This window comes from Echinops telfairi, unplaced genomic scaffold (genome assembly GCF_000313985.2).
Source record: "Echinops telfairi isolate 266 unplaced genomic scaffold, ASM31398v2 ScPeMD7_6;HRSCAF=24_1, whole genome shotgun sequence".
NCBI lineage: Eukaryota > Metazoa > Chordata > Mammalia > Afrosoricida > Tenrecidae > Echinops > Echinops telfairi.
In genome coordinates this window covers 11,983,445-11,996,673 of record NW_022103903.1, presented here as the reverse complement: position 1 = coordinate 11,996,673, position 13,229 = coordinate 11,983,445, and the positions used below count along the sequence as shown (strand labels likewise).

At 41.6% G+C, this 13,229-nt stretch overlaps 1 pseudogene; it reads left to right on the top strand.

Moving 5' to 3' along the window:
• The first annotated feature begins 670 nt into the window (after positions 1-670).
• Positions 671-3,351, top strand: LOC101649092 (annotated as a pseudogene).
• The last annotated feature ends 9,878 nt before the right edge of the window (positions 3,352-13,229 follow it).

Below are 13,229 nucleotides of genomic sequence, written 5' to 3'. Positions count from 1 at the left end.
AACATTGTGAGATATGTGAGAGATAATATAAATCAAATAATTTACCTTTCAAAAATGAATATGAAATGATGATAACCTTATATCATGGAATAAATTTATTATAATTTTATATTCTTTTTTGGAGATGAAGTTAAATATATGTACGTATATATATATGTATGAAAGAATTAGCTATAACATAATAGAAAGCATAGCTCTCAAAGGATTAAACTATGATAAAATGTGTACGAGAATTTTACACATGCAAAGTAATAGATTGTTTTTGGATCCATGAATATTTAATAAGTGTTTAAAAATAAACAAACATTATTCATAAACATTCACAAGAGTCATTCATTTGGGGAGTGTCATGTAAGATTGGTATCTGGAAAGTTATATACACTGGACTTAGCACTTTATGAATATTTTCCTTCTTTAATGCATGAAACAAAGGTAACCAAAGGATATTTGAGTAAGCTTAATGATGGCATAAAGATACTTATCATTATATAACCTATCATTCTGTATTGCTTTGATTTTTTATGATTAAAAAAATCAATTAGGAACAAATAACCACACAAACTAAAATTGGTATTAGAAGTCTGATCATGCAAGAATGTAAGTAGAGAGCAGCGACGAGCGGGCGGCCGCGGTTCCAGCATGAAGAGGAGAGCTGGCCTGGGGGCAGCATGAGGAGGAGATGATCGCGGGGTTCTGCTATGGCACATGGAACAAGCCACCCAATCCAGAGTCAAACCCATACAGCTGAAAGGAGAGCATCATTCCATCATTTTTTGCCTGGCTTTCAACAGTGGCAACATCAAAGTATTCTCTGGAGGAAATGATGAGCAAGTTATCCTCCATGATGTTGAAAGCAGCGAGACTCTGGATGTGTTTGCCCATGAAGATGCGGTATACGGTTTATCGATGGGCCCAGTGAATGACAACATTTTTGTCAGCTCCTCAGAAGATGGCCAGGTTCTCATTTGGGACATCAGAGAGTCTCCCCATAGAGAGCCGTTCTGCCTGGCCAACTACGCATCAGCCTTTCACAGTGTCATGTTTAACCCAGTGGAGCCCCGGCAATAGGCCCCGTCCAATTCAAAGGAAGGAGTGGGCCTCTGGGATATTCGGAAACCTCAGAGCTCTCTCCTGCGCTATGGTGGCAACTTCTCCCTCCACAGTGCCATGAATGTTCGATTCAACAGCAACGGAACCCAGCTGCTGGTCCTGAGGCGCCGCCTGCCCCCTGTGCTCTATGACATCCACTCCCTTCTGCCTGCGTTCCAGTTCGATAACCAGGGCTACTTCAACTCTTGCACCATGAAAGGCTGGTGTTTTGCTGGAGATCGTGATCAATACATCCTATCAGGCTCTGATGACTTCAACCTGTGCATGTGGAAAATTCCTGCAGATCCAGAAGCAGGTGGCACTGGCAGGGTGGTCAATGGAGCCTTCATGGTGCTGAAAGGCCATCGGTCTATTGTGAACCAGGTCCGCTTTAATCCCCACACCTACATGATCTGCTCTTCTGGGGTAGAAAAGCTGATCAAGATCTGGAGCCCCTACAAGCAGCCAGGATGTACTGGAGACCTCGATGGTCGGATTGAGGATGGTTCTCGCTGCCTCTCCACCCAGAAGGAATACATCCGCCTCGTGCTCAACAGCGAGAGTGGCCTGTCTCATGACTATGCCAACCAGTCAGGAGGACCCCCGCATGATGGCTTTCTTTGACTCCCTGGTCCTCCGAGAGACTGAGGGCTGGAGCTCCGACTCCGACAGTGACCTCAGTGAGAGTGCTATCCTCCAGCTGCATGCTGGGGTCAGCGAGCGCCAGGGCTACACAGACTTCTGCTTCACTGCCCCACTCCCCACCCCCCAGAGTGGACGAGTCTGCTGACAATGCCTTCCAACTGGGACCCCTGCGGCTCACCCCCACAAGTGTGGTGGCCTCAACGCCACCGCCACCTACATGCGAGGATGCTGCCTCTCATGCCAGCAGCGCTTGTCTGCTCCGAGTCGCTACCACGACAAGCGCCTCCTGGCCCTGTCCAACGAGTCTGACTCCGAAGAGAACGCCTGTGAGGTTAAACTAGACACGGATCTCTTTCCTCGGCCAAGAACTAGACACGGATCTCTTTCCTCGGCCAAGGTCACCCAGCCCTGAAGATGAGTCCAGCAGCTCCAGCAGCTCCGAGGAGGAGAAGCTCAATGAATGTGGAGCCTCCAGCCGCCAGCGAAATGCCTTGCGGCGCCAACAGCCCGAGAAGAGAAGCCCAGTGCTCCAGCCAAGCCCGCCAGCACCTTCATTGGAGGGGACAACTACGATTACCCCCAGATCAAAGTAAATGACCTGTCCTCCTCCCCGGCCTCTTCCCCTGAGGGCAGCACCTCCACTTTGGAGTTTCAGCAAAGCCGGACCTCAGCAACCTCTGACAGAATCAGTTGAGCGAAAGATTTATAAAGTTTACAGGTGGCTGTGCTACTCCTGTATCTCCTACTCAAGTAACAAAGATGGAGAGACCTCCCAGGTGGTGGGGGACACAGATGATGGGAGAGCAGGAACCAGCCACAAGGGCAGCCCAACCCCCTCTTCCAGTACGGAAGTCTGCCTGAGCCCAGCCACAGCCCAGAGAAATCAAGACCTGCCCCCCGAAGGCCACAGCAAGGATGCTTTGAAAGAAGGGACATCTTCTAGAAACCCCAGCAATGGTCCAGGCCCTGAGCAGAGTGGCCATGGTTGGGCAGAGGTGCCAGAGGGGACCTCTCAGGACATTAACAATAATGGCTCTGTGGAACACCCTTTTGAAACCAAGACGCTCAATAGATAAGCTTTCAGTAAGGCCGTGAGCAGCCGAGCTGAGGAGCCGCCCTCTCCTCCTGTCCCTAAGGCATCTGACTCCACTCCCAGCAGGGGGTCTGGTAACTGCCCCAGGACCCAACCGGATGACAGTGAGGAGAGGACCCTCGACACCATCTGTGCCAACCATAACAATGGACATTTACACTCCCGGCCTCCCCACTCCCACAACAATGGGCAGAACTTTGGGGAGCTGGAGGTGGTGGCCTATTTTTCTGCAGGGCATTCTGACCCTGACCATGACAACTTGTCCCTGTCGGGGACACTCCTACCCAGAGATTGTTGTGGGTCTGAGGTGGCCTGTGAGACCTCCAGTGCTGGAATGAGAGAGGACCCCACTGACCCCCAGCCACAGACAGCAGCAATAGAGGTGCCCCTGGCCACACTGGCCTTAAAAGGCACAGAGCAGAAGAGCAGAATTGGAAGATGGAGATCCAGAGAATTCTTCCTCAGAGAAGAAATTAAAGACACGATTGATACAAAGTGGAAGGGGGGAAGGGTATGAAAAATAGCTTTACAGAGGAAAAAAAATCCGGTTTAATGAACACCGAGGAAAGGGAGAGGGAGTATTAAAGGCACATGAACACCAGGGCCTGAACTCTTGTTTCTGAACCTGCTCCCTTCTGTTTACTACGGGCTTGAATGTTTAGTTGGCTGTTGGCTTGTACTGTATTAAGGGGGAAACAATCGAGTGAGGCGTAAGCATAGTGTTTCTGTACAAGGTTCTGTTCAAGTAAATCCTTGTTGAGACGTTTGATTTCGTGTGTGAGGTTAGCACTTACAATCAAATTCACAGAAAAGAGATTTCTGACCCCTTTCACCATTTGTGGAGTGACTAAGGCTTTACATACTCCATGGAGGCCACGAAGAAGAACCAGCTGTGGGTACCACACTAACCAGCTAGGCTCTGGTTCCTAAAGCCACACCAAAGGCCGCAGAGGCTTCCTTGGCCCCATGCGAGGGATCTAGGCAGATTGAAAGAAGAGAAAAGGGAAGCTCGAAAAAAGTTCGCATTGAACGTCTAAGTTGAAAGCTTACAGGTATGTTGAAGAAGAGTAGTGAAGAGCGGAGAGTGGGACTAGGTTCATTTAATTCATTTTAAAAACCATTGGTCAGAATTGGCAAGACTGGCATCTTCCCTCAGCCTTGCAGCTGATAAAGGCTGTGGTGTTCTGACAAGACTTTGCAAAGCAGTAGGCACCTGGGAGTCACAGGTTCTGAGTAGGTCTGTTGGGAGGTCCGGTATGGGAAAGGATTTGCTAGTTAAGTCGGGATTCCCCAGAGGAGATGGTCACACTGAGCCAGATGATTGGAGAGGGAAAGGCTACAGACCTGGTATCAACAAAGGGCTGAGCCAGACAGGAAGAACTAGCGAGGAGTGACCAGCTACTGTGTTAGCATAGATATCCCAAGAAGGCAGACAATATTGGCAAGAATGGAGGATGAGTGAGAATGAACAGAACCATTTTCTTATATGCAAAGGCTCTAGACAACTTGTGGTCTGGCTGAAACTGGCTTAGTGGAGGACCTTGTGGTGCCTGATGGGCCTACGTCCACCCAGCCTTCCTTTTACAAGGGGGTGGCCCGCAGCGAGCCTGTGGAGAAGGATGATTTGGATGGATGCAACAATTAGGGGGAAAGGGCTATTTATAAAAGGAAATTTGTTGATCTGAGCCCAAAAGAAGGTGGTATCCTTCTAAGCATTTTGCACAAGGAAAGATTTGCCTGGTGTGTGTGATGCAAATTGGGTGTGAAAATACCATCTTGGAAGAAGAAGCTTTGCATTAAACTGTGATCATTGGGGGAGCAGGTGAAAGTGATTCTGTACCCAACACCAGAATTACTTTGAACTTGTAATCAAATGGTTCTATGATTTGTGTTTGGCTATTCACAGATAATTGTAAATTCTGGTTTTATAAGCCCAAGTCATTTTACTTTTCTAAAATTTATTAAATTGGAATTTTTTAATTCTTTATATACAAAAAAAGGGAATGCAAGTAGAGATTTTTAAACATTTTAATCAACTTTAAAATTTAATGAATATGCATTTATTACTAAGAAAATGTCTATCTTGTAAAACTATGTATTCCCTGTGGGCTTGTAAAGTTGTAATCAGTGAGTGGAAAGATGTAGAAAGGAACACTTATTGTGTGCTAAATATTTCATATAAATAGAGGAGATAAAAGATGTTCTCATTTTTCACTTTTAAATTATTTATTATATAACAGCCTTATTCATTGGTGATTTGAAATATATATAAAAAGATATAATTTATCCATTTCCTGAAGAACTCTTGATAACTATTTCCCAGTAATAACCACGACTGAATCAATATATTATTTTCAGTTACTATATTCTATATGTATAAGATAAACTTTACTAAAATATGTACACACATAATTTCAATGCTTTTTATGGTGAACCTGCATGTAACTTGTTGTCATCTGTTAGAATCCTTTCACTTAAAAATCATTAAGGCTAGACCTCCTGTCATGCGCTCACCTAAAAGTGCCCGTGTGAAACATATCGTAGAGTAGCTCCTATCCCTGGCTTTGTTCTTGTCTTCAGGAAAAGGCATAATTACCATCACTGTTGGGGCCGAAAGACTCGCACATGGTATTTTCCAACACAACGTAGATCTGGTCTTAAGAAAATGCTGAATGCAAGACTAAAGATAACATTTTCCCCCTGTGAAATGCATCATATGTGTGAATCACAACATATTTAAATATTTTTTAATAAAGCTGAGCATCTAGAATTTCCCCCTAATATTTTATGATCGTAAAAAAGAATCAATGTTTGTCTATTTGTGATAAGTACATAGTTGTGATGAGTTCTTCTATAGAAATATCAAAGAGGATCATTGGGAAAATAGTTATGTATGTCATTGTGTCTTTAAATGTATGTCAGGTTTGTCTTCAGTGATCCCTTCGACACCTCATGATCACATAGGCTGATATGTTCTTCCATGTGGGCTTTGTTGCTATCAAAAAGCATAGTGTCTGGGGTCTTAAAGGCTTGAAGGTAAACAAGTGGCCACCAAGCTCAGAAGCAACAAAGCCCACATGAAAGAAGCACACCAGCCTATGTGATCATGAGGTGTCGAAGGGATCAGGTATAAGACATCATCAGAACAAAAAATCTTACCATAGTGAATGAGGGGGGGAGTACGGAGTGGAGACCCAAAGCTCATTAGTAGGCCACTGGAGATCCCCTTGCAGAGGGGTCATGAGCCAGTCAGGGTGCAATGTAGCAACGATGAAAAATACAACTTTCCTCTAGTTCCTAAATGCTCCCTCCCTGTCCCCACTATCATGATACGAATTCTACCTTGAAAGTCTGGCTAGACCAGAGGATATACACTAGTACAGATAGGAACTGGAAATACAGGGAATCCAGGGCAGATGATCCCTACAGGACCAATGGTGTGAATGGTGATACTGGGAGGGTAGAGGGAGAGTGGGTTGGAAAGGGGGAACCGATTACAAGGAACTATATGTGACCTCCTCCCTGGGGGACGGATAACAGAAAAGAGGGTGAAGAGAGAGGTCGGACAGGGCAAGATATGACAAAATAATAATTTATAAATTATCAAGGGCTCATGAGGGAGGGGGGAGAGGGTAGGGAGGGGAAAAATGAGGACCTTATACGGGGGTTTTAAGTGGAGAGAAAATGTTTTGAGAATGATGAGGGCAATGAATGTACAAATGAGCTTTACACAATTGATGTGTGTATGGATTGTGATAATAGTTGTATGAGCTCTTAATAAAATGATTAAAAAAATTTATGTCAGGTTATCATATTGTTAAGCCATAATACTTTCAGCAAACAATAAGAAAAAAATGTGAATACTCATAATATCCACTTCCTACTCTCTAAACAGTGTGTAAATTTTATTTCTCGCCTTTTTCATTTAAGATAAAAGCATTAGATAGCATTTATATTATTTTCCATTATTTAAAAATTATCTTTCTTCAAATATAGTGAATTTTTCATTTCTCTGCCTTTTCTTGAATTTTATCTGTAAATAATTGACAAAATTTTCTTGAATTTTGTCACAAAGGTTCATTTCACTCTATTTTTGATATTTTATTTTTATATGTATAGAAGCTACAGGCCGAGTGATGAGAGAGTGTGGTGTATATACTGCTAGTGTAGGCATCATTTTTCCGTAGACCCCAAGCAATTTTATTAAGTTTAAAAAATTAGAAAAATGTGGATATTTAAACTTTTTGAAAAAAAACTGAATGTAGGAACTTTTAAAGAACATATTAAGTCATTCAAAAAAAAAATGAAAAAGCACTTAACTACTAGTCTAAACCTAAAGAAATAAAGGGAGAAATAACCACTAGATTGAATCATAAAGTATATAAAATAGCTGTGACATGTGTAAAATTAAACATAGTGTATATCATTACATATAAATAAATCAATTGAATTCGACAGTTTAATTTCATTTGACAATTATTTATTGTATGCTTAGTATATAGGCAACCAGGTCCTGAGTATTTCGTGGTCAACAAGACTGATAAAGGACTTAACACTCAAAGAGTTGTATGTTAGAAAAGATATTCAACCATTACAAAAGTAATGCGTCTCCACAAAAGGGCCAATTAGGATATACAGAACACATGTCAAGATTTAATAAGAAGGCTGCAGAAGGTCCTGGACATATTCTCATAAATTTTTTTTTCTTAATATTATTGATCAAACTATATGTGCATATAAAATAAACGTGTTCTTCAACACCATTTTATTGGGAGTTAATATAGATACCATGTAATTCCACAGTTTAGTCACATCAAGCAGTATTGAACAATTGTTACCACAATCAGTTTCAAAACATTCTTTTCCTCTTGAATTCTTTGACATTAACTTCCTTTTACTCACCCCACCCCCAAGCAATGCTCTGAAGCGCTTATTCTACTTGCTATCCCTATAGGTTCAAACCATCAATCCTCAGTTTCATATACTGAAACACAGTAAAACATAACAAAAATTCAAGAGGTTGACCCCAAATGACATAACAAATCTGAGATAAACCCCAATATGAACAAACAGAAAAATTTGAAATCCAGATCAAGCCTGACGTTAATCAGAGAGGGATCAACTGACAAGATTTTAGCCATTCAAGTCAGGTTTATCTTTCTGATCTCCTCCACTCCTCTCTGGAATGCACTCTATTTGGTAACCAGTTTCCTCCCCTCCCTCTATTAAGGATAAAAGGAAATCACTGGAGGTTTATTTTCTTTCTTGTTTTTAATAAATCACTTTATTGGGGACTTGTACAGCTCTTATAACAACTCATACATCAATTTTATCAAGCGCATTTGAACATATGTTGCCATCATCATTTTCAAAACATTTTCTTTCTACTTTAGTCATTGTTAGTTATCAGCTCTTCTGTTTTCCCTCCCTCCCCCACCTTCCCATCCTCATAAACCATTGATAAATAATAAATTATTATTATTTCATATCTTACACAGTCCGCCGTCTCCCTTCACCCACATTTCTGTTGTTTGTCACAGTGGGTGGGGGTAGGGGTAGGGGTTATATGTCGATCATTGCAATTGGCTCTCCTTTTCTTCCCCTCTCCTGCCCCCTACTTTCATGGTATCACCACTCCTATTACTGTTCCTGAGGGGTTTTTCTGTCCTGGATTCCATGTGTCAACAGCACTTATCTTTACCAGTGTACATGCTCCAGTCTAGCCAGATTTGTATGGTAGAATTGGGGTTATGATATTGGGTGGGGGTAGTATTGAAGAACTAGAGGAACGTTGTGTTTCATTGGTGATATACCGCACCCTGGCTGGCCTGTCTTCTCCTTGTGAATCATCGGTGAGGGTGGTGTCCAATTGTCTACAGATGGGCTTTGGGTCTCCACTCCACCCCGCCTCCTATGAGCATGGATATAATTGTTTATTTAGGGTCTTCTGATGCCTGATCCTGTCCACACCTTGTGATCACCCAGGCTGGTGTGCTTCTGCCATGTGGGCTTTGTTGTTTCCCTGCTAGATGGCTCCTTGTTTACCTTCAAGCCGTTAAGACTCAGATGCTACATCTTTTGATAGCTGCGCATTATCAGCTTTCTTTACCACCTTTGCTTATGCATGCGTTTTGTCTTCAGTGATCGTGTTGGGCAGGTGAGCATCACAGAATACCAGGTTATTAGGACAGTGTTCTTGCATCGAAGGAGGACTTGAGTAGAAGCCCAATGTCCATCTGCTACTTTAAAACTTGAGATATAAATATATGTACATAGATCTATATCCCTGTGATGTATTAATATACTTACATATATATATGTTTACATTTATACCTCTATAAATATATTTTCTGGAGAGTTATCTTCTATGTAAATCCCTCAAATATGTCTTGGGTTCCAGCTGTCATCCATTGCCTCTTGCAAACCAGATTCTAACAATTTAGCCTCTGATACTACTGCCTCCTTCGATTTTGAATTATATGAGTTACAGTCCTTCAGTGACTGACGTTGGTGTGCTTCTTTGTGTGAACTTAGTTGACATCTCACCTAGATGACTACTTGTTTGGAAACAAGCATTTGGAAATAGCACCTTGGATGTTATTTTATCTGATAGCTGGACACTATCTACTTTCTCCACCACACTTTTCTATAGCACCCGTATCTTTTGTGTTCCTTTCCTGAGGGCAAGTATCCAGCAGGGCCATTAAAGAAGAACTAATTGTTCTTTAATAGGAGCTAGGATTTAGTGTGAGCTCAAAACTCATTCCTGGATCTATGTTTTGTTTTATTTTTTTATCTGTCTTTGGCTCTCCTTCATAACCTCCTTGTTAGTTTATGGTAGAGAGTCTTATCACCACCCCCACCCCTACCCAGAGGCATAATGTTCTGCTAATATTCCACTTCCCCCCATCTGGAAATTGGTCCTTCCACTTTTCACAGTCATGCATTTGTGCTCTGCCAGATATGTTTGCTAGCTTTTCCCTCTCTTGACTTGATTTCCCATCAGTATCTCTCATCCCTCTGATAGGGTTGTCTACCTGTCTACCTGTCTACCTGTGGCATGGCAGCCACTCAGTAGACAAAAATCCCCTTCCCCTCCTTTAACCATTTGATCCCAGCTGATGGGAGGAACCCTCCAGCAATGTGACCTTCAAGATACATTTCTAGAGAGGATCGTGTATGGTTCATTGGCAGTAATCAGGCCCTCTCTCAGGCTGCCTGGCCACCCTGCCCAGCAGACTGGATGCCCTGCAAGCCTGCGCTTGTGCCTGTCCTGTTGCTTGCTCCTACAGCAGTGGACTCATAACAGTATTTGTCCTATTGTGATTGTCTAAGTTCACTCAGCATAATGTCTTCCAGATCCTTCCATGTCATGAGGTGTTTCAGGGTTTCATTGCTGTTTTAGAGAGATGCATAGTGTTCCATTGTATGCATATACCAGAGGATTTTTATCTGATCTTCTACTGATGGGAATTTAAGCTGTTTCCAACTTCTTGCTATTGTGAACTGTGCTTCAATGAGCATGGCGGAACATACATCTGTCCATTATCTCTCTCTTATTTCTGTGGGATATATATGGTCATATGGTATATTAATTGCCATCTGTTTTAGGAATCACAGTGTCTCTATATATTTACAAGCCATCCAGCAGTGCCTAAGAGTTCCAAATTCACCATACCCCCTCCAGCATTTGTTCTCAGAGTTTTTGTTTTAATTAGGCTACAGTTATAGGTGTTAGATGTTATCTCATGGTTGATTTCTCTTGCATTTCCTGAATGGTTAGTGAACGAGAGCATTTCCTCATGTGTTTATTAGCCAGTCAAAGGTCATCCTTTCATCCTTTCATCAGCCATTTGAGTATCATCTGTTCTGGTCCTTTGCCCAGTTTCTCAGAAGGTTGTTAGTTTTTTCTTGTTATAGGCTTGTAGTATACTGTAGATTTTAATAATTAGTTCTTTGTCTGTTATGTCATTGCTTAATATCTTTTCCTAATCTGTTGGCTCTCTTTTTACTTTTTCAATGAAACCTTTCGATGTACACAAATGTTCTCTTTTTAATAGGTCCAACTCATCTATTGCCTTCCGTGCTGTGTTTTTTGGTTATATCTGGTAGCCCGTGTATTCACTCTACTAGGGCACTTAGATTTGTCTGAATTTTTTCATCAATGATCTTGATTGCTTTAAATTTTACACTTAGGTCTTTGATCCACCTTTAGTTTGTGTGTGTGTGTGTGTGTGTGTGTGTGTGTGTGTGTGTACATGGGGCGAGATATGGGTCTTGTTTCATTCTTCTGTAGATGGATATCCAGTTTTCCAGCACCATTTATTGAAGAAGGCATCTCCTCCCCCATTTAATGCATACAGGGCCTTTGTCAACAATCCATTTTGTGTATGGTGGTGTTTTTATTTCTGTCTTGATTCTTTACTCTGTGTGTTAATCATTATACCAGTACCAGGCTGTTTTGATAACTGTGGCTCTATAGTAGGTTTTGAGATCAGGTAGTGCAAGAGCACCTACTTTGTTCTTCTTTTTGATGAATCCTTTGCCTACCCTGGGCTTCTTCCTTCTCCATATGAAGTTGGTAATTAGTTTTTCTATTTCTTTATTGATGAAGATAAAATGTAAAAAGGATGTATTAATTGTATTATAAATAAGTGGGTTGACTAAATGTTATCTACAGAAGATTTGAAAATATGGAGGAAGTCAATAGCACTAACTCAATATCAATGCACATTATTGAGCATTTACTCTATTACAGCCACTATTTTAAAACATAGCATAAAATGGCAAAGTTTAGTTAGTGAATACAGACAAGAAATTATTGCAAAATAATATGGTTATGACCAGCAAAAAAGAAAAAGGGAACATAAAATGTTCTAGTTAGAAAAGGGTATCAGGCTGGATTCTCTCAAGGAGCAAAAGCATTGAAGCTCATTTACTTATATATGATTTATATCAAGAAATTGTTCACATACTTGAAGAATCAGGCAAGTCTGGTCCAAGGAGGTTCCAAGTCATGGATCAGATATTAGGGTAGAGGCTATGATGTAGTCAATCCATATGGCCCTTCTAGTCATAACTCATGTGATGTATCATAGTTCTTTATTATTATGTGTTATATCTGTAGCTATACTCCAATTTTTGAGGCCAATATCTTTTATTCTAATGGACAGTATTAGAATGGAATTAAGATCTTACTGTAGTAGTTGCTATGCGCCAAGTCACACTCTTTCTTTCCTTAGGACATCTTTAAGACTGGAGGGTGTGCCTTAAGATACAATCCTTCATTTTCCTCAGGGGATATGGTCAGCTAAAAGACAAAAAGAAAAGAAAAAAACAACACACCTCCCTAAAAATCATCATGATGTATATAAGGGATATTGGGAAACATCTGAGGATCATTGGAAGAGCATGTCCAGGATTGCTGTCTAAAGTGGCAGAGGCTGTGAGACCACATGCACCATAGATTGGCACAGATACTCGGAAGAGGGGTGGTGAGACTGGGGGTACCTACTCTTCATTGGTTCTGAGACTAGGGGACTGTGAGTAAGAGCAATATGCTAGCTTCCTGGCCAAGGGACCACATGGCCGAGAGGCTAAGGACCAAAGAAAGACTTGTTTGCTGACTGAGGAGAGAGGTTGCATTGCACCAGAAATCATATCCTCTCTCCTTGTTAATCATGACTTTTGGAAAACTACTAACTTCATTATTGACCCCCCTTAATCATGAATATTGTCTATGAGTTCCGTATGGTTATTTAAACAAATTATTGAACCCAACATGGAAAAAGAGTTCCCTGGGAGGAATGTTGGTTTCAGAATAGTTTAAAGAAGGATGAAGGGTGAAGGCATGTCTGATTCCTGCTTTGTGGCCAAATGAAAGGCAGATGAGGTCAGATATGCCCACACACTTTCCACCTTGGTTATTCCCAAGCCTTCTTCTGAATCCTGTCATTGCAGAGGCTGGTGAACTCAAGATCAACAGGAAAACCACAGGATGGTGACTATGAGGTGAATGAATCTGTGATCAGTAGGTAAGAATTGTGGCTTACCTGCTATGAGTTAAGCCAAGATCTGCAGGACAGAAGGCAGGCCACTGACAACTTCCTGGATAGGCAGGCAAAATGGCAGGCATTCAAAGAACTGAAGGTCAATGAGTGAGATGTAGGTTCCAGACCAAGCTAAAAATGAGCAAGCTTTTCCATAGCATCCACATTGAAAATGGGCCACACTCACCGAGCAACTGTTCTTTCAATTAATTGTCTTAAATCTGTGATTTGAATAAGGTTTTCACATTACACCTTATCTTCTTTTTTTTTTTTTCTTTTTTAACATTTTATTAGGGGCTCATACAACTGTTATCACAATCCATACACACATCAATTGTGTAAAGCGCATTTGT